The sequence below is a fragment of the Osmia bicornis genome, chromosome 10, assembly GCF_907164935.1.
Source record: "Osmia bicornis bicornis chromosome 10, iOsmBic2.1, whole genome shotgun sequence".
NCBI classification, from domain to species: domain Eukaryota; kingdom Metazoa; phylum Arthropoda; class Insecta; order Hymenoptera; family Megachilidae; genus Osmia; species Osmia bicornis.
This window is the reverse complement of record NC_060225.1, coordinates 6926721-6947947: the sequence shown is the minus strand read 5'-3', so window position 1 is coordinate 6947947 and position 21227 is coordinate 6926721. Positions and strand designations below refer to the sequence as shown.

General features: G+C 34.2%; 1 protein-coding gene and 1 long non-coding RNA gene across 12 annotated transcripts in view; one reads left to right on the top strand and one right to left on the bottom strand.

Moving 5' to 3' along the window:
• The window catches only part of LOC114871267 (neuronal acetylcholine receptor subunit alpha-7-like), a 149203-nt gene that overhangs the window by 49484 nt on the left and 78492 nt on the right, over positions 1–21227 (top strand). The window lies entirely within an intron of this gene.
• The window catches only part of LOC114871273, a 111551-nt gene that overhangs the window by 64867 nt on the left and 25457 nt on the right, over positions 1–21227 (bottom strand). For all 7 annotated transcript variants that reach the window (XR_006829847.1, XR_006829846.1, XR_003788553.2 and 4 more), the window contains exon 3: positions 1962–2001. This is a non-coding gene — a long non-coding RNA (uncharacterized LOC114871273). The remainder of the gene's footprint in view (positions 1–1961; positions 2002–21227) is intronic.

The following is a 21227-nucleotide window of genomic DNA, read 5'->3' as shown; positions in this document are numbered from 1 at the left end:
TTTAATTGATGTCAAAAGATTTAGAAAATAAGAAATCGATGCAATTTTGGGATATTTTCATGAAAACATGAAAATTTGTTAAAAGGAAATATGGAAAAGAGTGAATAAGTGAAAGAAATATGAAATTATGATCATTAATATAAGTGATAATCAAATACTCAATTTAATCATAAATTAAAATGATACATCACTGAAATAAAAATTTAATCATCAATCGTTCGATATTGCTTCGAAATTTTAAACCGATTTAAATCCTCAAATATTTCTCCATTCATGATTGAAAATTCAAACAGAGCGAAGAATTTCTTTCTTTCATTGAATCCAATAATTCACGTGTATGTACAGGTGCACTGATCAAAATCCTTTTCAGAATTGTGCATACGAGGCTCACGCTATCCCGCGTGGCAAAAGATAAATCCTTTAGACGGTCGCTTCTGACACGAAAGAACGCATCAAAGTAACGGCTATACCATGAGTGAATTCCGTGGAACGGAGCTTTGAAGTCGAAGAAATAGAAATAGAAAGGGTAGTACAGCCGCCGGTTGAATTGAATCTGAAAGCACCCGAGAAATCTTTTCGCTCCTGTAGCCGGGCTAAGATTTTAAAATACCATTACTTCAAACGGCAGACAGTGATGATTCGGAAGAATACGAACCAAAGAGATTCGTGAAGAATTTAGAAAATCATTTTTATGTCCATTTTGTTTTCTGAACAAAGTTAGATCGACGAAACTTTGATAAAAGTCAATATTACTAATATGCCTGATTTATCTTATGGCTATACTACTGAATATATTTTAACAGCTGGGGGAAGGGGTCAAAATTATGAATTTTGTAATATACAAAATAAGATATTTGTATTTTCCATTTTCTACCTGTAAAAATTACTACATTTCAGAGAAATCTAAAATTATATTTCATAGAAATCTAAAAAAGATGATCTCTTAAATTATTCAGTTTGATGATCTCGTACTTTATCAAGGCTACATCAGAATTAATTTTGAATTAAAGAAAATTAAAAGGTTTGAAATTTAAAGTGAGTTCTGTCGTAAGAAAGAAAAAATTATAAAAGCCTTATTGAGAGAACTGATCTACTGCCAAGTCCCGATGCACCAGAGGATGCAACAAAGTGCATACATCTAGAAGAGTACGCGGTAAGACGAGTATCCCAGGACAAAATCTAATTTCTGGTGAAAGGAGTCACCGTTAATAGTAGACGAAGCCTTAGGAGTCTCGAAGAAGATTCGTCTCGATATCGGTTTCTCATTTCCATGGCGGATACGTATGTGCATACGTAGATAGGAGGATGACGCATAGCGACAAGGACACGCCAGCATAGAAACGGGGTTGCAAAGTGGATTTGTTCGAGTAGGAAATGCGCAACGTGCAGCAGCAACGACAACGACGACCCAGAGGATGTCGTCGTCGTCGTCGGGCAACTGCATTCGTAGTTTCTACTTGCTATGCCTCGTCACGTACCGCAAAAAGTTTCGAGCCGTGCCATACGTCGAATTAACTGGCTGCGTCGGATGATATCTAATTTTCCGTATGCTCCCGGCGTTTTTGGCCGCTTTTCACCGGTGAAACCCCCGCCAAGCAAACTTCCCCGACGCGCGATGCATCATTCTTTGAACGTTCGAAATTTTCAAGGAAAAAAAAAAGATAAAGAAACAACGAGAATTCGTGAGAGTACGCTGATGTGGAAAAATAATGTAACGGTACAGAGAAGAAAGAATTATTTAAATAATTGCCAAGCACGAGAGTTCCTCTTCTTAATATTCAAAGCAACGTTTTACATTTTAAAAGTGCTATTAAGAAAGAGAGAAGCTACTCTTCTGGTCATTTCAGCTTTTTAGTAAAAATATTTCATTGCAGAAATGGTAATAATAAAGTCAAGGGTAAAAAAAATTAAATTTTATGATAATTTTTGTATGTTATTAATTTGAAGAGAGAAAAACTCACCAAACAGGCTCAGATGGGTGACTGAATTTTCCTGGGAAATCTGAAACAAAAATAAAAATAACAATATTAGATAGAGAATAATTTAAACAACCACATTATTATTATTTTTCAAACACATTTTCCAAAATTCTTCCTAATATCGCGCGCGTTACGATAAATCACAAAATAAGGTCAGAATATTTCCAGTATGTAACTTCCAACAATTTGTAATTCTGTAACGTACGTGTACACAATTGGAGCATAGCCGAAAATCAAGGCGACAACGAATGGTTAACACAGAGACCTGTTTTCCGCGCGGCAAAACTGACCTAACTTAACTAACTTACAATATTTGTTATAACAGAAATTGGCTTAACCCATACGATGGAAAGTGAATCCCGAAACTTTACTCGTCCATTCCAGGCCGTACGTGATCTGTATAAGCCGACTTTTCCGTTGCGCATGTAACTTATCCAACATCCGAAGGCTGCGAACGTGTGACCCCGTGAGGCCACAACCGTCCCCTAGAATTTATTTCCCCTTGTTCCGAGTCTGTTCCATTTTCTGCTCGCGCGGACTGGGTGAAAATTCTTTAGCGCAAAAATGAAACCATCACGACCATTCACCGTTCGATCGATCACGACCGTTTCAAACGGAAACATCAGCGATACGTGATTCGCAATCAACATCGTTTCAATGTTAAATAACGTACAAAACTGTTCCGATGGTCCATTAAATAAACGGCATTTTATTTGTCGCACGGGTATGATCCTCGAAATATTACCATTCATCACATCGACACTCGAAGATAAAAGCGTTTACAGAATGCAAAACGTCGCCGTAAATCAATGGGAATTCAAATAATACGGTCAGCGAGCCGAAGCTGTAGGATGGAATCTGTTTCAGGGAGGTCTCGACTACCGGAATCATCGAAAATATGCAAATACGCGGTTGCCGAGTAATATATAGCCGGGCGAGCTTTAAAGATTAAACGAAAAATCGAGGCTGTCGTTGATGCGTCGATTTATAGCTAGGAATGCGGTAGATCCTTCCAGGATCCAATCCGTGCACCGTTCGTTTGTCCTTGCTCCTTCAGCCAGCGCAAATAGTCGAGCGTCTTACGTTCGGAAGGCGGTGGCGCGTGACCCGTAGCCGACACGTACCAGCCAGAGATCACCGAAATCCTGGGTCAAATGGGGATGGGGGGTGTAGCTAAAGTTCCGGAGGGTTCCTCTTACCCTATCTAATTTCGTAGGTCAGTTTTCTTTATCCGTGCTATTTCGTGTACCCGTTTCGCCAGGAAACACACGAATCTCTAATTATGGAATATTAACGGATTTATGGTTCTTTCAACGAGGAAAGTTTAACAGATCGGTGGGAATATAATTGACAATTAAAACTTTCCGGAATATGTAATTAAATATTATGGTATGGATAAGATATCTTTGAAATTTTCGATGTTTTTGATTCTAACTACTATGGATGAGTTATTATTGACTATTACTACTGGGGATACATTTTTATCGATATTACTACTGAAAATTTATGGATATATTTATTATAGAAATTTCTGATATTTTAGAACTGTTTAATTATTTAATGATTCAAATCTTGGTTACTCCACTTTAATAGTAATTGACGTGTCGTTATCTTACGACCACCCCTAAAGCTATCATCCCCATTTGGACTTCGCAGAATTTATGTCAAGGGTTTACGATAGGGACACAACTGTGCGTTATCTTTGACATTTTGGGGCCTTTTGATTATTCAGTACCTTAGAGGGCAATTACTGTAACCCAGTAATAATAATTAAATAATTGCAATTTCATAATCTAACCATCCTCAATTACTATTTGGACCTAAAACGACCATAATATCAAAAATTAAATCTAAAGTGGAGCAACCTATAAATAAATAACTTCTACCATTGAATTTCAAAAATTATTTAGCATTTCTGTTTATAAATTTTTTACTCTATCGATTAATTATTGCAAATTCAAATCTAAAGCCACAAAAGTATCCATTGAAATTTCATATCCTGCTTTATAGAGAGAAACGTTCATTCAAGTCTTTTCATACGATTCAATCAACAAAATCACCAACTTTTATTGGATTTAAAAGTACACGAATCACTGTAGAAGGTTTAGTTCAAACGTTAATCAAATAAATGCAATGAGATCTTGAAAGGATCAATGGAATAATGAAAATCCGAAGAAGAATATACGAAGCTGGCTATTTATTAACGAACAACATTGATAAATCGATGCTTTGTTATTATTCCAAGTGTAAAGGAAAATTAATACAAACAGCTATTGGAGTTTGAGCTTCACAGTTAAACCAGTAGGATTCGAAACCAATTTAACTCTTAATTACTTACTTCCTTTTTCCTAATATCCCAGTCCATTTGCTTGGGTTACGTTTAATCCTCAATACATGTATTCAATTACACTACAGTATAATTAATTAAGACTTATAATTATTATCATAGAACCATTGAAAGTGGTGGATCAGATTATATATCAGACATGTATGATTTATAAAACACATTAAATTATTGTAAAAATTCTGTTAATTTGACCATTACTGTTCCTAATAATTTATTTAATAAAACGAAAAATATAGAACGTACAGGAACTTTTGTAGTCGTCTAATAAAACGAGTTTCAGAGTGGAATTAAGGTTGTTTCATTGTTTGCGTTTGCAACTGTCCATTAGCAAAAAATTCAATGGAACGTGAGATAACGAACAATTGAAGCCGGACTCGATAAGGCGTCGTGAAAATGCATGCTTGCAGAGAAAAGAGCTGAACGCACGAATGCTTCACGAGAAACACATTGTTACAAAGGCAACGAGATATCGGAGCCGTTCTTGCAAGCGTATAAAAGCCTAATTACACGTCAGCAACCTCGAGGGAGTTTTCAAGTGATATTGTTTCATGCTAATCGATTAGTCTGCGTATTTTCCCTGCTATCAAACGGTAATCGAAAGTGAAGCAGCCATTGTACGCCTAAGCTTAAGAATAATTCTTCTTATCTCTAATAACTCAAATATTACAAATTAGGAATTTTTTTAATTAGCAATTCTGTTGTTTCGATTAGTAGTATAAAGTATTGATTTTCAATAATTTAGGGTACAAAAATGTTTTTTTTTTTTATGTTGAATTCGTAATTTATAGATTGATAACAAGTTAATTATGCAGCCAAGGTGAATAAACTGGCAGCGTTAGTTAAAATAAAGAGGATAATCCATTAATCTTCTTAGCCAAGTTAAATTAACTTCATTTTAACAATTAGGCAACAAACCTTCTACTCTAACAAAAATTAATGATTTTCAACAAGTACACTTAGATAAATTAATCAAATTTAAACAATTTCTTTATAATGGTATTCTTTAGAGAATTTGCTCTAAAATTATGGATCTTGTTTGAATAATTTACACCTATTTTAATTTTAATTATCAACACACCTTTTATTCAAATATTTTCATCTACCTATATGTACCCAGACTGTACACCTCGACATGCCGAAATTAGTCAATAAGTGTAGGTTAATCGTATCAAATTGGATAGTTCTAGAGTTAATCCATTAATCTGAATTTACAGAGTAATCAGCTTAATGCACAGCATACTACACACTCCAGTTGTTCAATTACAATACTACTGTATCGTTGATATAAACTAGATTGTGTTGTAAACATTTTAAATGAAAGAAACAAAAAAAAGAAGATATGGAAAACTTCAAAATTAACAAATAATTCTGTCATGAATTTAATTGCCAACTTAATGGTTGACTATTACTACTGAAGGCACAACTCAATTAAGACTTCACAGAATTCATGAATAATTTTGAAATTTTGAAACTTTCCAATTATTTAATGCTAAATAATAATGCATACTATGCAGTTATTAAAAAAATATATGAAGGTGGAAAATTTAATTCACAATAGATTGGCATCGACTAATAATTGCAAATCGTTTTTTTCACGTTATGAATAAAATATTTTCCAACCATTTATATAGAGCACAGAGATTCGTTTATGGTTTATTGAAAATCTTAATACACTCTGTAAGCTGATTGCAGTTGCAACGTGAATTACGATGGCCAAGTTGTCTGTTTCAGGTTCGAACAACTTCGAACCCATCTTCGATAACTTCGCCCATGAAAGTTTTGTGTACTCTTGCAAACTTGTCGAGTCAAGTTTATTTCAACCAACCAATCGATCCTCTGACTTCGTTTGACTTCTCTTAACCATCCTTGGAATTGATGCAGTCCTTCAGGGAATCAGTGTTTTCTCATTCTGTCAAACTGAATCATCTCCTCCAATTATTGGAATTCTTAATTATTTTTCTTTATATATAATAATAAATTCATAACAGGCACCATCAGAAGGATATTTAAAATTATAGCTTGATAAAACAGAAGAAATATTAAAAATGAGATGTTGCAAAGTTAAAATAAAATAATATTTTAAACAGGAAATTTCCTAGATAAAACAATTTTATTTTAATAATCTGAAGCATCAAATATTTAAAATAACAGCTGTCTAAAATATTAAATATACCCCAGTTTTTATTTTGAGAAAATTAATTGATCTCATCAATTATAGAAATATCATTAAAATACATATTTTTACATTATATAAAATATCATTAAAAAATGATATAATGAAATATTATTAAATTGATGGTTGATTGTCAGGAGAATGAAGAATATTCATTGCAGTGTATTATTTTTAAAATAATGAGAATATAATCTGATGTTATATTGAAAAACGTAGGTGACATTGCAGTGATTTCTCGATACACAACGAAATCGTACACTCGCTAGTATTTTATCGACATTTCGTTGCACGTGATATGTGGCCACTTGTTGCTTTTCATGAACAGACTTATCTCCAATCTTGTATTCAAACTTTCGACAAGTTTAGTTAAATAAACATAGGAAAAGCCACAAACTATGATAGCACAGTTCAAATAGAATAATACAACAATTACAAAATCAACACCGTTGAAATTCAGTATAATTGGTGATCAATTATTAAATCCACAATTAACAATGTTATCCAATATTTGTCAATTTGCAAACATCAATATCATATTAAAAAGATATAAAAATTGAGCCTAACTACTCTTCCATTTAAAAATAAATTATATTGATATAAAGATCGTTAATTTATGCAGATAGTCTAATTTCCAGCCAGTATTCTCGCCAAGTTTTACATTAAACTGGGAGTTTTCTTTACATTTCCTTGGACAAAAGAGTAATTATTATAGCGCGAATCTTCCGGTTACGGGAAATTATTCTGGCTGCAGTTTCTGCACAAAAGTCTGCAGTTGTTGTTGAAAGAAAACAACGAAAACCATGAATTTTAAGTGAGACCCTGCTATCATTTCCCTCTGAGTATATATGGGTGAAATTAAGAATCATAATCATTTGCATAACGTAAAAATTACTTGCCCTTTTATAAAACAGTTGAACTATTGTTTCTGCGACACAATTTAGATGATATCACAAGATAAGTCGAAGAAACAGTTGCGAAGTTAAACTTCAACAAGTTTCATAGGGCTTGTAGCTAGTAGACCATCTATAAATAAATTTTTCACGCGTGCAATCCCCTGGCGGCCTTTTCCCTCCGAAAGACTGAACACTACATTTCATTAAGCATGTAGTACGAAGGCCAGCTAAAACCGGACCTGTTTTGATAATTTTAACAGTCTGCTTTTGAGCATTCAAAGAAAATTAGAGTTTCTAATGGTTCAAAGTTCTATCAGAAGGTTTATTAAATTTTTGTAGATTTCATTTCTCAAATTTGTCAGCATTATAATTAACTATATTACTGCTAAAAAATTTGGGCAAATTTAATTTAATATTTTATTAGCAGCTTAGTACATCTAATATTCTAATCTGTAGTATTATTACGGATATTATGGATAATTATAGTTGTATTACTCAAAGGGTTTTATTCTAAAATATCAATCATGTTATAGAAACATTCCTCTAACAATTAGAAACTAATATATCCCATGTTGAAAAGTTTCTGATTGCAAATATTGATTTAATTGAATATACAAACGTACAAGAACAATTTCTGGCAGAGGTGGCCATTATCCAAGTAAATACAAGGGTTAAAGCACATAGAATGGAGTAACGTTACAAAATAAATCGTATTATCAATGTGTCATTGAATTCGACCACTTGGAGATGACTGTCTATCAGTCAATGAAATGGTAAAAATCGATATCTGCTTCAGCGATAAAGTTCGACCAGTAAACGCGGGACGTCGCGAACGTAATTAACGTCTGGAAATTGGATGGAAGGGGACATCCGGATCAATGGTCGTAGATAAGTGGAATTGAGACGGTCCGTAACGTTTCACGATTACGTTGCTAGCATCCTCGATTCATCTGGTGCCATTTCGATGATCACGGTGATTGATAGCGACTGTTCGCGTGTGTAAGCTCGAATCGACCAGCTGAGATGAACGACCTCGTTCAGCTATTCACAGAAGCGATACTATCTCTTCTATATGTTACAGTAAAACTTTAAAGTTTAGTAGGTGAATTCACGTAAAACTTTGGCAAAGAGTATTTACTGTTCCTGGTAGATGGATTCATTTATTAAACAATTTCCTATAGTATACTATCGGAAATTTAAAAAGAAATGAAAATAAAAATTTAACAAATTTATAAAATAAAGTAAAGTCTTTTTGATATTATATTATAATAATTTTATTTTAATATTGTACAATAAAAATTAATAGAATCTTTATAAAGATATTAAAAATAAAAATTTTTTATCAAAAATTTGATTTTACAATTTTGTCATTAATTTTGTAATTTTGTTTTATTTCTTGAGTAATTCTCAAATACGAAATTGCAGCACAATTTGGGCTAAAAAATACGCTCAAAGAATAATCCTTTTCTCGAGAAATCCAATTTCAACAGATATAAGATTTTCCCAGAATTTCTCAGAGATTCACGTAACATCCTTCAATTGACCCATTTACTACTAACGTTATCATCACGTGTGTACAATTTATTTCATCCACCGTACAATATCTAAGCGACGATCTCTTTTCTATCTATTTGTACACTTTTTATGAAACACATGGTGATCAGGTGGTTTCCAAATAATGGGAATATCACGAGTTTCTCTATTATCAGCAGATTGTATCTGTACACCAAAAATAGTGCTTCCTATCGAAAACGTGACTCACAATAGACTGTAATTACCATTACAAATTCTATACTCCGAACGTGAGAATTGGCGAAACGTGTTCTCTGTGACATTTGGGTTTAAGTATGGTGAATTTTGGAAAATTTAGAAGCAGTGGTAAGCCAATGTGTGGTTTAGAATTTCAATTTAATTTTAAATTTATTCTTTCCTCATTTCTATTATTTTTCTAATACATATGGAAATCTTTTATTTGGAAAATTGAGTGTCTAATATTTTTATATGGATTACAATTGACTTAGTCATTCCTGTTTGAAAATTAAACAATAATTTGCCATATAATTATTTTTTTTTTTATAGAAGAGAAAAAATAATGAAAAAAGCTAACAAAATAAAATTAGATAAACAGAAATGTATCTTTCTTTCACAAGTAGCCATGATGAAAAGTGACCATCGATTTTCCACGCCGGATGTTGAACAGTACGAAATTGAAAAAATACCAAATAACGCTTGCTCGTTTTACGCGATAGGATCGTATTTAATGTTACAGAGAGCCGGTCGGTTGGTCGGATTTCCTGATGAAAGCGACTCGTACGTTCTAATTAATGAAACACGTTCGATCACAGACGATTGCAGGTCGTTCGCTTGATATTGCTTAACCGTCCCAAAACGACAGTAGCGAAACGAAAAAAAAAAAAAAGAAGAAAAGAGGACCACCATGATTCCCCGTTGCCCCGTTAAATTTAAAAGTATCAATGAATTCGAACTGGGTCGTTGAAAATTTTTCAGCTTGATCGAAAATCGGGGAAATGTTTTGAAATACCCCGTTTAATTTACAAACTAACACCGCGAGTGTATAACTTTAATTAAACCATAGGTGATAGAATTATATTGAAATAGATGATTGCAGATTAAAAATAAATTTCTCTAATAATTAAATTTTAACCTCTCTAAAAAAAAATTTGAAAAATTAAATTAAGACAAAATTGACTTAAAAATCATTGGATAAATGACGAAATGTTAGTAAGGAAATAAAAAGGACTGGGTAAAGAATCACGTCTTCCTAGAACTACCCTCTTGGGTGAACTCCTGACGGTGTGGTCGTTTGAAATTTTTACCGTAGCATCAAAATTATTCCAGTAACGATTCCCAGTGAAATTGCTCCCCCAGGATGGTGGGTTTTAAAGGAAGCCAGGATCAAAGGGACGTTACGGTGCCTTTTCGAGTTCAGACTCGAATTACGTACTCATATTTCCGGCTCCCGTTGACCGCAACGAGTTATTTAACTCTCTATTCGGCTCCTACTGCAACACACAATCTCCAACAGTTTGATACGGGTATGTTGGGGAACGTTAACTTTGTCAGAAACAACTCGAAACTATTTATCTTTCGGCAACAAAGCTGGAACGACGGGGCGCGACGCGACGTGACGCTTTTAAGGAGACGAAAACGATCCCACGGTGGTAACTTCCACGGGGTTGTCAAGATGTTGACAATACTCTTGACGCTTGATTATGTTTGACGAGTGTAATTGATTCGATTGATTGGAAATATCGTATCTAAATATCAGGGAAACTCTGGTTTGATTTTGGAGAAACTTATTGTTCGAAGGCTATGATTGAGAATTGATCTACTGATGATCTAAATAGATACTCGTATAATTAACATGAGTAATTATTAAGTTATTTAATAATATTGAAAAAAGATTCACAGGGAATTAAATTAAAATTGGAGTTCTCTTCATGGTCCGCTGTTCAAAGGTTAAAACATTTCAAGTACACCCAACGAATAAATATATAATTCCTTTTTTAATAATAACTATGCTGAGATAAGATTAGTTCCTTCAAAATGAAGATGAAATAATTTTTTTCGAATTTTCTAGATGACAGAAATAATATATTATCAATATTTTTTAATTGATATTCTCGACAAGCATCTCTTAATCTTTCCAAGGTTAATTATTGTAAACTATGAACCTACATCTTACAATATTATAAATATTTCAAAAAATACCCAAAGATCTGATAACCAGACACGAACATTGACCTGCGATGAGATTTTATCGAACATTAAATCGTCATTTGGGAGAAATGTGATATCGTTTAGACCGTCGATGTTGAATATCACTAAATCGTTCGCCATTAACCTGGTTTCCGTTCTATGCTCCTGTTTATCCATTATCCTCGTTGTAAGCGAGGTGTTTCGTGGATAACTGCTCACGAAAGAAAGTAATCCTTCCAGTTTCCTCCACGTTTACCTTACCTCTTTCAACGACGTATTCACAAAGATACTGAAAATCTACTGTTCGAATCTACAACGTAAAAATTCATATAAAATAAACGTACTTCTTAAAGGTTGACGAAATGTGCTGAATAAGCTTTTTCAGATGGAAATTTCGATCAGCTGTAAGTAGCGGTTAAAATTTTAACAGGCTGCTTAAGTGTCTTTCAAAAGGAATCATTATTTTTTAACAACCCCCTCTTCATACGTCATTTGGATTTACCACACTATTTTATGATGGAAGTCTTAATTCAAAATTGCTTAAAGGAACTGTAAAGGTTTTTATTCGATCGCACTCAATACCGTACAAAAGAAATAATTAAATTTTGGAAAATATAACACTTAATCTTTGAAAATATATAAAATTAACTGTTTGCCTATCAGAAATAAATTTTAGGGAATTTTTTGCAACAAATTTGGTCAAATTAATATTAATTATCGAGGATATGAATAATTTTCAAAAAGCTTTCAATTTGCACTCTTGTACTAAAATAATAATTACTTTTCTTTGTAGCTGTTTAATTAATACCACGAATTCGACGCCGATAATTTACTCCTTTGCGAATTCTTTATTTCTCTCAACCAACAAAATGCGGCTGGAACTTCGAATAAAGTAAACTCACCGATGCAACTTTCCTTCGCGATTTCCAACAGAGAAGAAACTTCACTATTGATCGAGTCCATTAATTATTTATCGTCATCACGATGAAATGGTACAAAACGGCTCGCTATTTCCTATCGCGTGCTTCACGGTAAACTGGCTTCTTCCCGTAATGCTAGTTCATACAAGAGTTACGAGCAGATCGAAGCAATCCTCTAGACACGCAAGCCGCAACTTACAACAGGATCTTCGATCGTGTAAACTTCAACGATGTTATAGAATTCTTCGATAGTTTCGAGAAAATCTAATTCTGCGTCTAACGGATGTTGAAAATTTTCTAATCCCATGTTTTGTATTAAATTGCTGTCAAACGATCGATTTCGATGTACATATAAGTAAATCGTCTTAGACTTTCTAGGTTTCAAAATTGGCCACTTAATATGCAACAACCCAATAACATCAATTATAAATTGAAATGTGATAAACCTAGATGTTTAATTGAAAAGTTCCAATTATCATTTGCACGAGTTTAATCGTGAAATACCAAGTACGCATATTATATCAACTTTCCTTACTAATCTTAACATCACAGCAGTGAATAGTTGGCTTCTATAGACGCGACTGCTGAGAAAATCATAAGACAAGGGATTAAGGGAGTTAAATGGATTTTATGGGACACCTTCCCTGCATTAAGGGTGATTAAAGTCATTAGATCAAATTTCGTACAGATGGTTACATTGTTTATTCATAGGCAGAGTTTCTAATGAGTCTCCCATCTGATTTAGTCAATGTTAAATGTTCTATGCGATGAAACGAAACATTCTATATTATAAACGACAATGTATATTATACTTAATTTATAACAGATCATTAAGAAAAAATTCACAGATAATTAATTTAACTATTTAATCAATCATGGAGTACGTCATAATGCAGAATAAGGTGTTAGAATATAATTTTGAATGCAAAGCAATTTAATTATATCTTTTTAACAGCTGTACATTGCTGCACTTTCCTGTATAATTTACTCGAGAACTTTGAACGCTCCCCTATTTCAACGATTAACTACTCCACTCTATCACGAATTCTTCCTTACGAAACTTCAAGCACTTTCGAAATAGTTCGATCTTGGAATGTTGCCTCTAATTACATCACTGTCCGTTTGAATTAAACTTAGACGATTTATAGAGCTAATTCGGTAGCTTAATCAACGTTTCCCAACAAAAGATTAAAACCGAATAACTCTTGCTAAGAATATATTTTTAAAATTATTTCATTATTTCTATTTTTAGTTAACATTTATAATATAATATAACACTTTTAGTTCACTTTATTTTAGAAATTAACCAACCCTGGTACGTCTAAGGTTTAAGACGCATACAGATGTGCCATTAATAGCCACTTTTCACGAAATTACAGGCATGTGTCGGGAAATGCGCTAAAACATGGCGGTTAGTTTCATATATATTTTTTTTCTTCTGTTTCTCACACAGCCCTTTTGCAACAGCGTTTAATATCTGAGCTCAAGCTGCGAGCCTATTTAGAAACTCGTTAGTAACTGAACCGTGGCGGTTATTACAGGAGGAAATTTTTTTCTTTTTAAGGATGCTTAGTTGTTATTGAACTTGCCTTACCGTGATATTAAATAGCGAAATTTAGTTTGGATGGTAGTGACTGCACTTTCCGATGGTTAATTTGAATTTCCTTCAAATAATTATTTTTCTGTAACACAGTTTCTGAGTAGAATGAAATTTGGACCGCGATTCAATGTTTCGTCCCTGTTTCACGAAACATAATCCTGGGTTAAAATTGGCCCACTGTTGGCTAAGCGAGGGTTCAACTCGATGGAACTGGTTCAATGAGGTCTCTATGTGTTTGCATTCGTCGTGGCTTAGTCCAGGTAGATTCAGTCGTAGGATCTGGAACAATGCACTGTCCTACGGTCACTAATTAATAGACAAGTGCTATATTCCACGACGTACACGTACACTCAAAGCCACCGTTGCAAGTGTAATTACGTAGGTGTGTACACGTATAGAGAGGAATCGGTGGTCTCCGGTGAATCGCGCTCGCGTGAAAAGCAACGAACGCGTGTCCATCCATCGGGGCTATTCGACCGTTCCACCGGAACCGGATAACGTTAATTTCGATACGATCTAATTAAATCCGATCCCCGGTTCCATTTAATTGCTCCCGTTTGAAGGGTCTTGCTTTTTATTGCGAAACAATATTTTTAATTGTCATCAACAGAAAATAATGACGACACATGTCAATTATTTGAATTTAACCATTTTTTTAAATTATAATCGATGGTCCACAATTTTAAACTAATGAAAATCATATTATTTTGATAAAATGGTGCTAGAATACTATCAAGTTATAATAATTTTTTTTTAATTGTTGGTTTAAACGATTTGATTAGTTTATTTTGATCACCAAATGAATTACCAGAAATTTGAAGAACAATTTGATTCCAGTTACTCTAATCCTAAGATTAAAGCGATTTCAAGTTAAATCTGAGTTCCAATTAAACGACTACTGTTATGTAATCCTTTGAAATGCTTCTAGTTATTCAAATAAAAACATTATGTCATGAATACAAAAAAGAAGCATGAATGTGCGCATATAAGTCTCTTGTATCATTTTTCTTTCCCATCATAGACCCTTTGAAGTTACAACACTTATTGGCTAATTAATCACGCTGTAATTAACAAGTAACACGATGGAGTTTTTATGCAAGTTAATAATCCCTTCTTACAACCATGTGTCTTTTTTTTGTATGGTTACGTTTCATATATTTTGCACACAAATGGTAAAATGAAAAATAAATTAATATATATAGAATCATTTTTAAAAACATTTTGTCACAAGTTTCATATTTTTGAAATTTAAAATATAAAATCTGAAATTTGTCATTGCTTATTCTAATGAAGATCGATTAGAAAAGTAATTAAAGGCAGAAATGTTAAGAAAAGCACAACAAATATTATATTTTTATCGAAACACCAATTAATGGAATAAATGGTATTCGTCGTCTGAGAAAATAACCGAGTTGAAGTTTTATAATTGAGCGTATCAAGGGAACGAGAGGATCTATAACGACTCGTGAACTGTCCCAGCGAGTATATTTCCATTAAATCATTTAACGAGTTTCAGCTGACGACGAAATTGTCTAACGAACGTCGAACGCCGTCCTCCAGAATTACCGAAGTTGTTATATCATTCTCTTGGTTCCTTCCCTTATTCGAAAAATATTTTTTGCATTGATTTACCAATCAATAAATAAACGATCGATTTAAAATTACTAATTACAAAATGATCAAAATTGCTCAATTATTAATTTTACTTAAAAAGAGGATAATAGGATAAAAATGAAAAAACTAAATTAAAAAACTACAAAATTATTATTTTTGGCCAATGAAAAGATGAAATTGAAAAATTTGAAAAACATTTTCCCGCAGACTCATAAAAAATGGATCTACATTAATTAGCTTAATCCTTTCGATGGGAAATGACGATCCAAATGCTATCAGAAATAATGAAATTCATCGAAAAATTTCAGTCCCCTTTTCATAAATCCCTGATTTTCATCATTTTCGAGGATGGTTTGCCTCGCGAGCCGCGAAAGCTCCATAAAAACTTTCCTCGCACCGACGAGAATTCGTTCGATCATGGGTAAGCTGCCATCAACTCCTAACCCGTTGAAATCAACCCTTTTCGCGCTTTAATAAAATATCGTGCTCGTTCGACGATGTTTAGCAGCCTTTGAAATCGATCCACCATCCGGAACGATCGTGAATCTCCAACGACAAACGTTGCTCTATCACTTCCCGCTATTTTACGATAAATTAATTTGCCAGGATTAGGGGTTCGTCGTTGTCCGAAACAAGGGAAAAGCTCCCATAAGCTCGATCGCATCGACGGAAGTTTAAATCTATTTACGACGCTTCTGATCGACCGGCTACGAGGAATTCTGATAACCGAATGCGTCTCGACTAACGAAGTACCAACAGGAAGTTCCAAGATAATTTCCTGTACCACGAACTACTTCCCCGTATAAAAAATTCAATTTTTATGGTCGGATGTTATTTAGCAAATCGAAATTGAATTCCGATTACAATTCAATTTTCATGCGTGGTTATAAATATGATTTTGGCAAAATATCTCTTATCAATGGTGCAACAATAATTGTCCAATAGAGTCTAAAATTGTTTTCCTAATATCTAATTAGCATCTTGATCATTTTTAGAAAATTTTAAAATCTTTGAAAATATTCTGGTATTTATTAAAAAAAGGTTTTGAGTTTCACAGTAGGGGGTAGTTGATCCTTGTGATCCTCCAGCTTAGTTACACTGCTGGTTTTTATTATTTTTTATTAAAAATAATAGTCATTGAACAGTTGAAAAATTTTTCAATAAATTCTAGAGAAAAGATTTCACTATCTATTTTCCCAACAATTTTCAAATGGAATAGAATTTCTCTATACGTGTGTTATTTCCGAAAATAACATTCTCAAAGTGAATATCATAGGTTTTCGATTGTTTGAACTGGCAAAGGGATATTGTTCAACAATGTGAACAGCGTTAAAAATGTTTCCACTTCGGATCTTTTATTGGACCATTCCCCCGAATAGGAAATTGTAAACAACAATAAATTGGTTAACGATGTTACAATACCATCCACGAACAACTGGGTACATTCTATTGTATGTAACTTCCACGTATGCATATTGTTTAGCAACAGGAAACACGAATTTTTTCACGTTCATTTTTCTCGTTTTACTTTTGACAACAAATAGCAACGCTATGAACGTTTCCGGTGAAAAGAATTTTCACTCTAAACACGAAAGGTAAATCTCGTTTAACAGAGTGCACTCGTAATAATTTGAAGTCTTTATTGCTTAGTTTGTAATTAAATTGTTTCACCGAAATGCAAATGTCAATTAATTTTAACCTCTTTTTTGAATTGAAAAAGGTCCAGATCCTGTATTACTGTGGTTTTCTAAGTGACTTTAAGAATTTAGAATTCAATTTCAAGAAAAGACACAGAGATTCCAGGGGGCCGTCTATTTAAACTCGATGGACCATACATGAGAATGTGCCATTTCTAAACGCGTTAGGGGATCTTTTCGAGGGAACACGCGGTCTCTTTTATGAAGGGACCATGCTCTGTGCGTGTTCAAGCTGCAAATTCTAGACCATGTCATTAACACAGTGTCACGAACGCGCAATTCTTCGGCTTTTCTCATGCTCCCGATATCACGCGGTTAACAAGCCTCGAAAAGCTTCCCTTCGCTACACAAGAAACTTACTTCCGCCACGGGAGTCAATGGACAAAGGCTCCAAAGAAATTTCGTTCAAGTCCGGATTTTAATTTCCTGTTGGTCCAATTTGTCGCGCTTCGTTAATCCTGTTACGTTGCACCAGCTTCGTTATTGTCTTGCCTTGCTGACTGATCAAAAAACCAGTCGGGAAGCAAAATTATCAGCGTTATTAATATTTGACGTATTATTTTATCATATTTTTCATTATTTTATGGCAAACAGTACTGGGTTTATCATTAGGTGAAATTAATAAACGCCTAGGACCCCCTGGATAGAGGGGGCCATATAGACTTACAAATTTAATTAAAAAATAAAATATAATATTCTTATTATAACACTGATGTTATTAACAAATTTACAAACATCAAAATTAGAAAAGAAAAATTTTTTAATTCATTAAAATAATTTAACATTTTCAAAAACTACTTTTTTTTTTACTCTCATTCTTGTTTATATAAAAAGGGCACCATTTTCATTAGTATGCCCAGGGGTGGAGAGCTCCAGATAACGAATGAAACTTGGAAAGAGTAGGTAGCATTTTCAGAGGGTAGAAAAACGTGTGAAAATAAGCAGTTCGCCTACAGGTGTTGTTAACCGGTTAAAGAGTTAATTACCGCTCTGCCCTGCGGTACAACTCAACCGGTGCTTACCAAGGATTCTACAGTGTCTGTACGTCTTAGGTGGAGCAACTCTAATTGAAACAGCCGGCTTTAATCCGCGCGATTAAATTGTCACGGGAAAGACGTTGCGGTGACCAAAACGCGAGCAAACGGTTGTTGGTAGCGCGTGCGAATATCATTGCGGTCGAGTCTGTAATCCACGCGGGATTTCGACCATGTCATTGAAGCCCGATAGAACTCAACCAGAAACCGGTGTATCGCTGAAACAGCATGTCAGGTAAATGAGAAAAGGAGAGGGATGATCCGTCACTTCTCCACATCCCCTTTCCTCGTCTAACGAGCAGATGCCGGATATCCAGACACCGGATTCCGGCTTCTAATTTGAAACGAAACTCTGCTGATACGTGCGAAAAAAAAAGTTGGCCCACCGTGACTACACACCCTGTCGTATCAGGTGACAGCGACGCTTATTGATCTTATTAGGCCAAATACGGCTGGGTTGTTATTTTCGATTGAATATGAAATGAAAATTCAAGAGGATCGTTTTTCGATGTTAAACATACTATCTCTAAGAAAATCGTGTTAACATCAAAGGTTATAAAAGAATAGACGGAAACACCTAGAGGTATCTAGTAAAATACCGTTCCACCATTATCCTCTTGTTTCCTAGTGCCACGGAAACAGCTATCGACGAGGATATCGCTTCCCGAACACTGAAAACTCATTTCAACTCGCCCTACCCTCTCGCTATCTGCTCAAGCAACTTGATCCCGCTTTTTAGAGCGCGAACCATCGGCGTTAGGGATGCAACGTTTGAACAGAGAAATGGGGTGTGAGTAAGGAAGGTTGAAACGAGAGAGATAGCGGTGAAGGGACCTTGGTTTTTAAATTTCAGAATATTCTACACCATCGATAATTTCGCAAATTTTTTTGTAAATATTTATATGGCTTTCATATTGTTTTAAAATTTGTTTTAAAAATTGTTCAATTCTTGTTAAATCAGTTTACAAAAATTCCATTCAAAGGGGTACATCTACTTCTTTAAGGAACCATTAGGAGAAGAGGTGTTAAATAAAAATTTCCATGTAAACAGAGGATATTAATGGAGACGATAGAGGGATATACAGGATTTGAAGTCACTCACACACGCGAGCTTCTTGTTTCTTAGAGATAGTCACCGACTCGTTAACCCTTGGAGACTGGAAGGACGTAACAAAGGGGTAGCGGATGGGGATGAGAGGCACGCTGGAAAAGTCTCCGGTGTGTAATTACTGGCTGAATTCTTATTACTCGACGAGCTCCAGCACTCCCTACAGGCCTGTCCCCGCATTTATCTTTCTTTCTTATTCACCTCCTCTTACCGTTACGCCCCTTACGATCCGTGCCTTTCAAATAGTGCAACGAGCACCCTGCGACCGCAGGTGCAGTTTGATTACCGCCATTTTCATACGGTTAAAACTAGCCCCTGCTCTTATTCTTCCTCTTTCTTTGATTTATTTTCCTCGAGGAATAAAGATCGTGTTCAGATATTGATACGATTAACTCTTTCTCAAGATTAAAACAAGAGAAAGACAATAAGGAAATTGGATCATTTTCGTTGTTATGTATTGCACTATAGCAGACAATGTTTTAATTACTACTTGATTATATTCTGATACTCGTTCGTTAAGCCTCTTATTTACCAGGAGCTTTAATTATGATTAATAGTGATGTTACAGGATGTAATGTTATTAACGATAATTACTAAGAAAACGGTGGAAGGAGCAGTTTACTGTACATGCCTGACTTAACACCTATCTAAACTACTGAATTATGTTAACTACTTTATAAATGCGTTTAATAGTATTTTATACAACGAATGTACTTATATAAATGAATATAATTATCGTTTAAATATTAAGATATTTAAAAATTTGAGGACCTGCTGTAACAAATTGATTTATATCTGACATAGCACGTACTTTTACTACTGAAACACTTCAACTACTTCATGAATTTATTCAACACTGTCTCACTATGAATCTACTGGTATAAATGAATTTATAATGACATTGATATGTCAATAATTTAAAATTTAAGGACCTATTATAATAAATCAGTCTATGCCTGACTTAGCACATACTTGAACTACTGAGTCACCTTAAATGCTTTATGAATTTATTCAACAGTGTTTCAGTGTGAATCTACTCCTACAGCGAAATAAATATTTATCTTAATATATAATTATTATAAAATTTGAAAACCTAATCCAAATAAATCAATCCATAACAGCAGAGAATATTGAAAACCGTGAAATTTCAATCTTTTTACTGAAACGTGAACTATAAATCGGAATAGAAAAGCATTCAACGAGAAAAATTGGTGAAAAACGAATTTTTCTCTCGCAACTGATGAATTGTTAAAAAATTCTGACACATTTATCAACATATAGCACGAAGACAGCGGTTCGAAAGAGCATTATCGAAAAAAATTTCCGGTGTGCAATTGATGCCTTGAGTTCTCATTACTCAACGCCGAGAGTATTCCCTACAGGCCTTGTCAGAGAGAATCTTTTACCCTTCTGAAAGGGAAGGCGTGCTGCGGGTTTGATTACACGGAATTTAATAACCCACGGGAATCTGAAAATATAGATTTCCCTCTCTAATGTGTTCACACATTTTTGCACGGAAATCAATGAAAACAGCGGAAACGTACGTTTTAAAACACACTCGTTTTCCATCGCTTCACATTTCATTGAGAATCTTTAATTCTGAATGACACGCGAAATGAATTTGTACAGTAATCAAATATATTTTTACGGATTATACACGTACCATTTCAATTTTTAATCTCCATTATATCCACTTTTAGCGATTTTTTATTGAAATACATAAAAAGAGGAAATAATTCAATGCTATTTCTCCCCCTCATGGTTCATGATTTTTCAATAATAAAAATTAGAGGCTGTGATATGAAAAATTTAGTAATTAGGAATTTCTTAGAGAAAAAGAACTAAGTACCTATCGTTTTCGAAATCTCCAAAGGATAATCTTGAAAATTCATTTGCAAACATCTATCTATCGACACATCCGGAAATAATCCTGTGTTCGAGTTCCACCCTCACACGTCACAGTTCCGGACAATAAAACCCGTCTCCGTTATTCTATCCTTCGTTCGTTTAATTAGAATGCAAATGCCAGGGAAAAACCTCAACTGCCGTGGCCAGCTACGCGATATGCAAATGTCCGGTGTCCGAGAAGCTCGAAGACCTTTTCTCTTTTTTTTTTTATCTATTTTCCATTCGTTTACCCGC